Source organism: Pleurodeles waltl, chromosome 11 (assembly GCF_031143425.1).
Source record: "Pleurodeles waltl isolate 20211129_DDA chromosome 11, aPleWal1.hap1.20221129, whole genome shotgun sequence".
Lineage (NCBI taxonomy): Eukaryota > Metazoa > Chordata > Amphibia > Caudata > Salamandridae > Pleurodeles > Pleurodeles waltl.
The window spans coordinates 110,374,178-110,387,641 of NC_090450.1; the positions used below are offsets into that span (position 1 = coordinate 110,374,178).

General features: G+C 37.4%; 1 long non-coding RNA gene across 1 annotated transcript in view; it reads right to left on the bottom strand.

Annotated features, from left to right (window-relative positions):
• LOC138266576 (uncharacterized) overlaps positions 1-13,464 on the bottom strand; it is a 232,541-nt gene that overhangs the window by 137,755 nt on the left and 81,322 nt on the right. The window lies entirely within an intron of this gene.

Below are 13,464 nucleotides of genomic sequence, written 5' to 3' on the forward strand. Positions count from 1 at the left end.
TCAGGTCTCAACTCAAGTTCATCCCTCATTTTCTTGATATCCTCCAACAAGACTCCCCGATCATGCCAGGCATATTTAATTAGAATTTCAAGCATGTGTCCAGAGCTGAGGGCAGAATTTTCTACCCATTCCTTCAACATCTCCGGATTAGGAGTCTCATATGAAGGGGTAATAAAAATTCGTAAACCACTGGGAACCATTTGTTGATCCACATCATTTTGTAATGATGTGGCTTCCCACCACTTAGCTAGTTCAGCTTTGCAAATTTTCTCTAATTTGTAGAGTGAAGATTTTAAATCATTAGTACTTTCTTGGCCATGACAGTAAAGAGTCTTCTTAATGACATTCATAGAAAATAATGTCTGTGCCGCCAACCGTCTCTCATTTTCAATTTCATCATTCATTCTCCAAAACAAAAACAACTAAATGTATACTATACAAAAAAATGTTATATCAAAAAATAAGGGAAATGTTTTCACAAATAACCTGAGACCCCCAGGAAAATTCCTAGTTCCCCTTGCCAAATATATAATACAATAAATGCTACATATACACACAGATATATATATATATATATATATATATATATATATATATATATATATATATATATATATATATATGTTCCATACCTTCCTGTACTTGCTCACGTTATTGTAACCACTTGATATTCTTGCTTTTGTATTCTGGACATCAAATGAATCCCTGAAATAGGATCCAGGTCTGCTGTTTCAGATTACTACCTACAATATTTGTAGACACAGAAATTCTTAGTCAGAGCAATTCAAAATGGCCTGAGTGGAATCTTCCATGGGGCTACTCCTCAAGCCACTCAGAGAGAGGCCCTAATCCTTCTAGTACATCGTGAGTGTATGAAATTCCATCCCATTCAAAGTATGGCCCACACTATCCCTTTGCTGCTTAAGGAAAAAGCGAAATATTCTCCTTTACAAGTAATTTTACATTATTGTGTGATGGTAGAATGCCTGTACTATGATCAACTGTGTCATTCATCCAACTTTTCATCATAGCATACAGCAGGAGGTATATGTGCTAAAACAAACATAATGACATGGTAACACATTGTAGAAGTATCTGGAGCACTTGGCTTGGTGGATATATTCCTTAATCTATACATGCCATCCAGACCATTTTCAGAAGAATGGGAGAAAAATGTGGAAGATTAACATTTGTGTGCATATAATGAAGGAAAACCTGAAAAGAGTCAATCCCAAGTGCAAGAATGCATGTTAAATACCACACAATGTAGAGGTTTGTAGTTGTATTTCACTGTGAGTACAATGCATCCAGAGCATAAAGGAGTCACTAATTCAGGTGTGCTTTACAGTATAACTATGTAATATGGGTGTTTATTGCCATTTCATTTTAGGCGAAGACTTTAATACTATTCTCGATCCCTTTCTAGATCACCATTCTACAACTAAATTTATTTCTCACAAAGCACATAAAGATTTTAAACATACAATTAAACATAATGCTCTTTCAGACTCTTAGAGATTAGTACATCATTCTCTTCAGGAATACACTTTCTACTCTCCACAGAACTCAAACTAGAATAGACTATTTTTATCTTAGTAAAAATCTAACCCAATCCATTTTACATTCAGAATTTAGGTTCCATCTTAATCTTAGATCATGCCCAGGTCTCTACTGATCTAGAGACTATGCAGAATTCCTCCTCAAAAATCTAGATAGAGATTTAATAATTCTTTGTTTTTGGATAGAACCTTCCTCTCCACAGTTAAAGAGTTTATTCTCAAATACTGTGACAACAATGATACAGGTGAAACTTCCTTTCAATTTGTTTGGAATGCTTTTAAGGCTGCTTCCAGAGGTTTCTTCATTACTTACATTTCTAACAAACTGAAGACTATGGAAAAAGAATCAGATTTCATTTTAAGCAATATTAAAACATTGGAACATAAATATCATACTTCCAAAAAAAATTGACCTTCAAGCCCTAGTTGCAGCTAAGATTCAATTTAAAAAAGGTAAAACAGAAAAGGCATTCAGGACTCTTTTAAGAATCAATGCACATTATTGTGTAGATAAGAACAAAAATCTGGTTCTCTTTTAGATGATTACCTCAAAGAAAGAAAAGAAAAGAGTTCAGTTAAATTTACTATCATTTCATCAGGAGGTACTCTTTTACGTGATTCAGATATTGCACAAACCTTTCCGGACTTTTCCGAACATCTTTACACTCCAGAATCTACACCTTTTGAAGACTAAATAAATAATGATTTCTCTCACCCTTAAATGCGCAAAATCGTTCAGATAGAGTCATCCCTTTTAGATGCTCCACTAAGATTGGAAGTATTATCTACAGCAGTCAGAAGCCCCCTACCTTGTAATGCACCAGGACTTGGGAAGTACTATAATGCAATTGATAAGATTTTACCCACAATTCCTATGAAACTGGAAAACAGCTCATATTTCTCTAAATCGTTTAAAGTTACCAAAAACTTTGGGAGGAATTAAGTTCCCCAACTTTTGTCTTTATCATAAAGTATTTAGGGGCAGTAAAGTGGCGCTGCACTGAGTGCAGTGCCACTTTCCCTACACCCTTTAGCACCCACCTACCGCCTCCATGTGTGCGCCATATTTAAAATTTGGCGCACCATGGTGCAGTGTAGGGGGCATTTTTCATGACGTTATTGATGTACTCTGCAGGAGGAGCATCAAAATACTAGGTGCTACTCCTGCAGAGTACATAGGGCCCTGTACTAAAAAATGGAAGCCCCCTTTTAACGCCTGCTCTTGAGCAGGCATTAAAAGTGCCATAAAAATGGTGCCAGGAAATCTCATAGATTTCCTTACACCATTTTTCAGGCTCCCCTAAAGGGGGAACGCCCCTTTTACATACATTTTGCCTGGCACAGGCATATTGCAGCGCAAAGGGTTACAGAGTGGTGAAATGCATGCATTGCTCCACCCTGTAAATAAGTTGCAGGGATTTCAGCCTCATTGGGCCAAATTAACATAAAAAATAATGATATTAATGTGGCGCAAGGTGGCGCTAGGGCATTATAAATATGTCCTTTATTATTAAGCAATGTCAAGGATGCTTTCAAAATGCTTTGGAGCTTCAAATCTAATTATGGTATCAATTAGAACAAGCCTTAATTTCTCTTTCTTCATGAACATATCCTATATGTCGCAACCCCATAAATATTGGATAATCATTGATTTCAAAATCATTCTCTCTTATTTAACATTATCTTAAACCTAATTCTTTTTCAATAGAAAACTTTTTACAAAGTGCAATTTGGTATAGCAAAAATCTTTTGTATAATGGCGAACCACTTTTTTTGTGTACTTGGTTACAAAAAGATATTTTGATAATTGACCAAGTCATTCAACCTAATTTGGTTATCATTTTCTTTAGTACCCTTTCCTTCATTCATAATCTACCTCCTGAATGTATAAAACAATACCAGATTTCGAAATCCTTGCTTACGCATACACTAACAACTTTTTCTACTTCAATTTTTAAATCAATCAAATTTACAGTCACACCCAAACCACAATATAACCTTGTCCAAAGCAGCAATGATATACAAAACACCAGTAATTTGTTCCAGTAGATAGACTTAAATCCAAAACAGAAGTTGTTTGGGAACAAGATTTATTTTCTGACTGGCCTATTTCTCTGCGGCAGCAAATATGAGATAAAATTCACTCTACTGCAGTCCCAGCAAATCTCACTCAAACTTTATATTTTTGTTACAATAGATTGTTTATAGGCCGGCACACCTTTGTAAACTACAATTACTTAAAACAGACACTTGCTGGCATCTTAACTCCATTTCAGGTTCTTACATTTATATGTTCTTTTTATGTCCCATAGTTACCCCGTTTTGGGAAAATGTTTGGGCTACAATTGGAAATATTGTTGGTTTTCATGCTCCCTTTTCCATCAATGCATTTTTTTAGGTCTCTGGCCTCATAACAAATGGTGTCATGAATTAATAAATCTGCTTGTAGTGATTACTTACCAGGTGATTACCTCCAACCGGAAGTCCTCTGAAAACGTTTCTTATTAGCATTGGTGGAATTAAGTGTATCACAGTACCATTTGTATCGCTATAATCTTTCATCAACTTCATTGGCAGTCAAGAGGGAAAAACTACCGAAACCACTAACAACATTTTTATCATCGCCTGCTAAGAACTGCTAAGAACTTTCACTAAAAGTTATTCAGTTTCAGTAGATTATGGTCCTTTAAGGTTTTAGTGAACTAATCACACTGTTAAATACCCTTTTCTCAGGTAGACTGTTTTTCACTTTGTTTTTTGTTTCATTTTTCTCATTATGATTATATTATATTGTATTTGAAGTTTTGTGTCTTGTGAAGTTTTAGTATTTATTGCAATTGATTTTTGCATTAATTTTAATATTTATGATAACGAGCTATGACTTGTTCTTCTTTTTCTTTCCTTCTCCGTTTTCTTAGTCTTTCACCCCCTCTTTAATATTTTTGCATTGCTGCTATTTGTTTTGCATACAGTTGTCTAAATTATTTAGTACATTCTTTTTCTTATAGGATGTATTTGATATGTTGCAATAAACTTAGTTGCTATTGTCTCATTTAGCCAACAAATTGTTAGAGTTGATCTATGTTATTCATTAATTTTTATTTTAATAAAAATGTATTCAACTTAAAACAAGACACATATAAGAAAAGGAAATAGACTACAATGTTGGATAGTGTAACTTTTTGCTTGCAGAGAACTCTGTTTAAAATTTTCATTTTCACACAATGGATATAATTCAGTGGTAGCTGCTTGCATCAATGATCAGCCTTCAAGAGCAAGCTTTTCAGATGTGCTGCTTAATGCTCTGAGAGCATTACTGTCAAAGTACAAGTGGTTTTATTATCAGGACTGAATGACGACCAATGCGGTGAAAAATATCCATTTAACTTTATTAAAGCTAAGCATGCTGCAAATTAATTTGGCACTGTGAATCACAAGAAATAGTTTACAATTAGACCTCTTTTGTACAAAATATGAGCTTTGAAACATCAGCAAACTTTCAATAAGAAAGGTTACCCATGTAATATACAGAGAATATATAATGGGTAACTTTCTAATATGTGCTTACATTACCCTCTAGGGGCTGTGAGGACTTTTACATACCATGAAGTCAAAGGTTGATAATTATCTCCTGAACTCTCAGATGGCTATATTAGACCATATTACATATGTTACTAGCTATGCACTTTTTGTATTACATGATTTAATAATTGATTGTAGTACTCTTTAAAAGATTTAGATCATTTGAGCATCAAACATTTAGTATTCATTGTTTGCCTGAGGTTGCAAATATGCCAGTGAACATTTTGAGAAATGTGTGTTCATTTAGTGAAGCTAAAAATCCTTAAAATAAATTCAGAGCTATGAATCACAGGAAATGATTCACAGTTAGAACTATTTTTGTAACATGTGAAATACTAGCTATTTTTTAATAAGGAAGACTACTTGTTTAATATATAGAGATCATATAATAGGTGACTTTGGATTATGGGCTTATATATGTGTCTAAGGGCTGCTATGACATTTACAAATCATGCAACTGAAGGCCTAGTATTTGGTAATTCTCACCTGAACCATGACATTGTCATATTGGACCCATTTCTCGTAATGTACTTTTTATATTATATGATTTATCAATTGACTTAAGTACACTTTAGAAATATTTAGATCTTTTGAAAATCAAATATTTAGTATCCATTGCTTAACAGAAGCTGGAAATATGCCAGTGAATGTTCCGAGAAATGTGTGTTTATGTTGAGAATAATCTGCTAATATTAAAAATGTGTTTAATGCACTAATGTATATTATTGTAAATCAAATATGTAATGCAAAGCACATTGTAAGAAAATAAAAAAAACATGCATTTTAAAATGTGTTTTCTTTTGCATCACAATGACATTATAGAGTAGGTTTAACAAGACATGTACAACGAAAGAAAAGAAAGCACAATGTTGGACTTTGTAATTGTTTGATAGCAAGACCTGGATTACAATAGTCATTTTCACACAGTGATTATAGTCATTGGTAGATGCTTGTATCAAGGATGGGCCTTCAAGGGTGCTGAATAATTGTAATTGTGAGAGTGTTTTAATACCAGCACTGAAAGAAAGAAAAACGCTGTGATAAACTCTTTTATGTCAAATGAGTTTTGAAAAGCCTGACAATCCGTTAGTGAGCAGGCTCATCCATGTAATGTATAGAGGATACTTCACAGGTACCTGTGTAAGATGGAAATATATTGGCATTGAGGGGTTTTGGTGGCATTGACAAAACATGCACCCAAAAGCCAAATGGTTTATAATTGTCATCTGAACCCAGACATGGCTGCTATATTGGACCACATTACACAAGATACTTGTTATACTCTTTCTAAATTACGATTTCTTAAGTGATTTTAGTACTCTTTGAAAATATTTATTATATTCATGTGCATATTGAGAACTGTATTCTCTCTACAAAAGTGCAAGTCACTCTGGATCATGTGGTGGAAACTATAAAGTACACATTAGGGTCAGCTGTACTAAACAACAAAAATTATAGCAAATGTTTACAAATGTATCCATTTATATTTCTTACACTGGTGTCAGTTTGAGGATAGGTATCTTTTCTGAATAGATACAAATAGTGATGTTCCTTATGTCTACCAGCTATAGGTTGGATGTTTAGGTATTGTATTGTATTGTAATAGTATTTATATAGCGCTTACTACCCCTGATGAGGCGTCCAAGTGCTTTTCGGCGAGTAGCACGCTACTCCGGAACCCAACAAGAATTAGTGATGGATTAGTATTGGGAAATATGAGTATAGTTTTAGTATTATTATGAGTTAATTTGAGCCGCGGATATGAGAGTTTGTTAGTTAGATTGACTGGAGTAATGGAGGGGTGGAGGAGGAAAGAAGTCCAGAAGTGTTAATTTAGAATATATCCCTCATTTACACATCCCAAAGGCTTGGGATGAGTAAAGGGGGATGGAGGAGGGAAGGGTTAGGGAGATCATTGTAGCAGAGTGAGATAAATGAGGGAGAATTTAGTAGGGTTGTTTGGGAGGTCATGGTAGTAGAGTGAGGTTTGCTGAGTTAGATGTGGAAGCGGAGGGAAGAGGTTAGGCAGGGTTATTTAGGAGATGAAAGCAGTAGAATGGATTTGGGATGAGTCAAAGTGGGAATGGAGGATAGATTGATAGACACATGACATATGATGATGGGTAGATAAGTGAGATAAGATGAGAGCAGGTATTCATAGATGACTAGTATACCAACCCACCCAGGAGCCATGCAATGACCCACGAACATGCCAAGCACAGAACAACATACACACATACATACATATATATACATACACACATACATGCACACATACAAACACACATGCATACACACACATATGCACACATATATGTACATACAATACATAATTAGAACCATGGGTAAATATACTTAGTCAAACAGGTTTAAAGAGTGTGTGTGTATTTTATTGTTATGACATAGTAGCGATACATATTTTCTAAAGACCAACACATAACTAGAAATAGACACATAATCAAAAAAAATATTTATCAACATAGGCATATGCAGTCCATAGTTGTTTGAATATGGTGGGTTTGGAGGCAAGAAAGTTATATGTGGCTCTTATAGTTGGGGGTAATGAATTTCATAGTTTGGCTGTTTGAAGGGAGATGGATGTGCCAACTGGTCTTTTTCTTGTATGGTTCTAAGGCGGGTGCCAATCTTGAGCGGAGGTTTCTTTGTTGGATGTATTTGGTTATTTTGCTTCTGATAAAAAGCAGTCCTGTTCCATGTATAGCTTTGTGGGTGATACAAAGCAGCTTGAAAGTGCATCTTCTGGCAACGGGTAACCAGTGTAGTGCTCTCAAGGCTGGGGAGATGTCGGCTTGCGGCTTTACATTTAATAGTAGCCTGGCTGCGGAGTTCTGAATACGTTGTAATTTTTTCATAATAGATAGAGATGATCCATGGTAGAGGCCATTGGCATGATCCAGTTTGGATAGTACAAGCGAGATATTAGCTTTCACCTTGTGTGGAAATCCGAGGTGGGGGAAGATGCATCGTAGAGTCTTCAAGGTGATGAAGCTTGTTCGTGCTAAATTGTCCACTTGGGCATTCATAGTTAACTTGGAATCCATGGTGATTCCAAGGTTTTTAACTCCCTTGGATAATTGAGGAGATGGTCCGAGATGGTCAGGCCAGACGCACAGAGGGTCATAACTTTTCCAGTCACCACATATGAGTATTTCTGTTTTGGAGATATTTAGTTTGAGATGGCTCCAGGTCATCCACTGATCAACGGCTCTGAGGCAACTGAAGATTTCTGAGTTTTCAATGTTTTTGGGGCATTCTAATTTAAGTATTATTTGGGTGTCATCTGCATAGTTGTAGCATGTGAGATGGAAATCATTGATCAGTTCTGGTAATGATATCATGTAGATGTTGAAAAGCAAAGGTGAGATGATCGATCCTTGGGGGACCCCTGCTTTTGTGAGGTAGGGTTTGGACAAGAAGGGGGGTGAGTAGATGATATTAGGATAGGAAGTAATCCGGTCGAGAGCAGTCCTTTGTATGCCAACTTCGTGGAGTCTTCGAATTAGGGTGTCATGGTCAACCGTATCAAAGGCAGCCGAGAGGTCCAAGAAGTAGTGCAGCAACTCCATTGCGGTCGACTGTGTTTTTAAGATCATCCCAGATTGCTATGAGTGCCGATTCAGTGCCTCTTCCTGGGCAAAATCCAGTTTGGAAGTCTGAAAGTATAGAATTGTCTTCAATGAATTGTGACATCTAGGCGAATGCTGCTCTTTCTATCAATTTGCCCAGGAAAGGTCCATTTGTGATTGGTCTGTAGTTGTTGGGGTCTTGCGGGTCTAGGTTTGTTTTCTTTAATAACTGGCATATGTATGCCTTTTTCAGGTCTATAAGAAAAGTTCCTGTAGTTAAAGAGTTGTTGATGATTCTTCTTACAGGTGTGGCAGCAGAAGTAGATAGAAGAATGTTCTTGAAGATTTGTGGTGGGCAAGGGTCAGAAGGGCAACTGGAAAGTCTGCTTGCGTTGACCAAATCCATAAATTCACCATGGGATGTTTGTTGGAAGGCTGTAGAGGCTGGGTTGGTTTATTCTTAGAGGGTATTTTAGGAAAGGGGTTGGTGCTGATGGTTTTCGTCTGGTTTAAATAGGAGTCCAATGTGTCTGTCTTGGTTGTGCAGTGAGTTGCCAATTTATTTGTGAAATCTTGAGTAGTGGGATGACTTCCTTCCATGCATGTAGGTTTTTGAAATTCATTGAGAATTTTAAAAAAATTCCTTGGTTGTAGATTGAGCATTTTGATTTCTGTCTGAGTAGTATCTTTTTTAGCTTTTTTGATTGATGATTTGTATATTCTATTAAGTTTGTGTAGCTGCATTTTGTCTTAACTGTTGTTTGTTTTGAGCCAGGTCCACTGCAACTTTCTGATTTGTTGCTTTATCTTTTTAAGTTCTGTGTTTCTCCAAGGTGTTGGTTTTCTTTTGTTGTGTTTAGTTTTTCTGAGTGGTATTCGGATATCAAAAGCTTCCTGCAGCCACTCATAAAGTTTTTGCACATAATTAATTGTATCTAGATCTGTGTTGGCTGTTAGTTGTGTTTCTAAGTCATCCAAATTGAGTTTGCTCCATGGTCGATAGGTGCATGTATGTAAGTAGTTGTGGGGTGTGTTGATTTGTGGAGTTTTATGTCGGAAAGTTATCAAATTTTGGTCTGACCAAGTGATTGGCGTGATGCTATGAACGGTAACTAGTTCAGGCTTAGAAAAAATGACATCTAGGATGTGTCCAGTGATGTATGTGGGATTGGGTACAATCTGATGTAGGTTCAATGCGACTAGGCCAGTGGTGATAGCTTTTCGATGGGGCATATTGGATTTGTCAAACCAAATGTTTAGATCCCCAAGACTGCATAGGTTGGAGTATAGTGTAACAAGGTTTGAGACTGCATCTAGAAAAGTATCTGGGAATGTGGAGTTGTTAGGTGGAGGTCTGTAAAGGAGGAGAAAGTTACAGGAGGAACTTGGAGTAGGGTGGCATCTGGTGAGGAGGGCTTCACAACCTTGTATGGAGATGTTGTCTGTTTTACTGAAGGTCATTGCCTGTTTGAATATAATAGCTAGTCCACCTCCTCTCTTGCCTATACGGTTTTGTGTGATGGTTTGATAGCCCGGAAGAACGGCTTCATGCAACACTGGGGACATGTCATCTCCCAACCAGGATTCAGTTATGAATAGTAAGTCAGGTTGAGTGTCTGTGAGCAGGTCGTAGATCTGGTACTTGTTATATATAGGGCTTGTAGGTTCATCAAGTACCCAGAGCCAATAAATAAGCTGCACCTTGCAATGGGCTTTCATTCTGTACCAGGTATGCAGCAACTCATTTGCTGATATATAAAGAGTGAAAAATAGGTATAAAAAAAACCTTTGTATTTCCAAAATGGGCACAAGATAAGGTGTTGAGAAGCAGTGGCTATTTGCACATCTGGGAATTCCAGGGTGCCCATATTAGCATGAATTACAGGGCATTTGTCAAATAGACGTCTTTTTTACACACTGGCTTACATTTGGAAGGAAAAAATTTAGAGAAGGACAAGGGGCAATAACACTTGTTTTGCTATTCTGTGTTCCCCCAACACTCCCGATAAGAATGGTACCTCACTTGCGTGGGTAGGCCTAATGCTCGCGACAGAAAACGCAACATGGACACATCACATTTTTACATTGAAATCTGACGTGTTTTTTGCAAAGTGCCTATCTGTGGATTATGGCCTCTAGCTCAGCCGGCACCTAGGGAAAACCTACCAAACCTGCGCATTTTTTAAACCTGGACACCTAAGGGAATCAAAGATGGGGTGACTTGTGGGGCTCTCACCAGGTTCTGTTACCCAGAATCCTTTGCAAAACTCAAACTTTGGCAAAACACTTTTTCGTCACATTTCGGTGACAGAAAGTTCTGGAATCTGAGAGGAGCCACAAATTTCCTTCCATGCAGTGTACCCCCAAGTCTCCCGATAAAAATTGTACCTCACTTATGAGGGTAGTCCTACTGCTCATGAAAGAAAATTCCCCAAAAAACGACCTGTTGTTGGGGGGGCTCAGAAGCCATCTTGGGAAACCTACCAAACCAAAAAAAAAAGGGGAGCGACCCTTGCCTAAGTGGTCGCTCCCCATATAAAAACAAATAAAAGTAAACAAACACAAATATATCTCTAGGGTGTAGGGCTTTCTGCCCCTCCTGTGGGCAGGGCGGCCTAATTATAACAGGCCGATCTGCCCCTGGGGGGAATAGAAAAGGCCTAAAAATATTTTGACCCCATGTGGAGCGGCCCTTGCCCAAGGGGCCGCTCCCCTTATAAGCAAGTAATTTGATTGGCCCAATAAAAATAGACCGATCTGCCCCAAAGTGGGGCAGAAATGGCTTAAATACAATTTGCTCCCCAGGGGAGCGACCCTTGCCTAAGTGGTCGCTCCCCATCTGTAAAACAAACAAAAAAAAAATCCCTAGTGCCTAATAGTTTCTGCCCCCCTTGGGGGCAGATCGGCCTAATTAAAATAGGCCGATCAGAAAAGCCCGTGAAAATAATTGCCCCCCTGGGGAGCGACCTTTGCCCAAGGGGTCGCACCCCTTATGCCAATTTCCTTTTTGAAAATAATCCCTGGTGTATAGTGGGCATTTCAGCAGCCTGATCACTTCACGATATGGCTGCTGAAATGCTCTGAGAGACTTCAAAGGGAAGTAAATTCCTTTCCTTCCCTTTGAAGCCATTCAGGCGCCCAACACATGATTGGAAGAGAAATGCAAAGCTGAAAGCTCAGCACGATGGGAGGTGGCATCTGATGAGGTCAATGTGTTACTGTTGGGGGGAGGTAGAGCACAAACGGTACAATTGGTATTATTTTGGCATCCATTCTGTGATATGAGGTCCCTAGGTGCATCACTGTTAAAAGCAAACAGAAATGCCATTCCACATGTTTTGTCACATTGCCCACAATCTGAGCCTCGATTTCAACCATCATAGGCTCCTTTGATGGATATGAGATCTAACAGAGATCTAATAAAGCAGAATCGGAACAGCTGTTACATCCCTTGAATCTGTTGGCATTTATTCTTTAGTTGTTTTCATAATTTCATCCTCTCTGGTGTTGTTTTGTGAAGATCACCATTTAAGTGTCCAGCACCATCCCCTTTTTGAAATATGCTTAGAGTTTGTCTTTCATTCTCATCGATACATGAAAGGAGTTACTGTGTGTCCTGGGACATATTCACTTATAAAGATCATTCTTGAAGCATTGGCAACATGTTCATTCCAAATGGACATACAGCCCCTCACCAAGATTAAGATCCATTCGAAATATGGCTCTTTCCTTGAGAATGTATTATTATTCTAATTGTTGTAACTTCCTTATTCTGTCACTTGTTTTGCATTTCTTATTATTACACCAATTCCAAAGTGAGTCAAAGATGTTTGGTCACTGTCATAATATAGTTCATAATGTCTGGCTACCTGAATGCTTTAATCCATATTTTGTTAGTTTACATATGTTCTATGATTCTTTTTTGAAGAGCAGGTGGTACTGAAGACATAGTTGAGGCCAGATAGGCATTCAGTTATGTATAGCAAATGCCATTTGGGTTACAATCTAGCCAACATGTGTTGTGTCTTGTTGTAGTCCAAAATAACTTCTTCAGAGCTAGAAGAGATCAATATAAACTGCCCAATTACATGCTGTAATTTGGGAAATGACTATGCGGGCTGGTCTAAGATATTTTGTTCTGTAGTTCTTCTCAAACATAATTTTTTGTTTTTCATATGAGGTCTGGGAACAGTTGCTCTATGATTCTAGACCTTAAACAGATAAACATTTTGATCAGGTAGCTATTCCAACACATCGTCATTCATGATAGTCTTTAGGCAAGAAATAAATCTGCCCAAGCTGGTATAGTTGTTTCATTTCAACCCTTTACATCCTGTACTGAATGTTCATTATCACACTTCTGCTAATATTAAACAACTTGGAGGACTAACCACATTCAAAATATGAGCAGTACTTTGGTGAGATCATACTGGCTTGATTTGACACCTGCTAAGGAAGAGGTCATGCTTATTCATCAAATAATGTTAATGCAACAGCATACAATAAATACATTAATCAATAATCATAATCAAACTCTTACCCTTGTCAACTGACATTATAGCATGTTCACATGAACACAAGTGTGGCAAAACAAACTGATGACTCCTGGATAAAAAATTTAAATGGAATCCCAAGTCAATTAATTAGTTACATCTGCTACCTATTAACATCATATATTTGAAAATCTTCAACCATTCCGGGAGGGACACCATCTGGAATCTTACGTGAGTGAAATA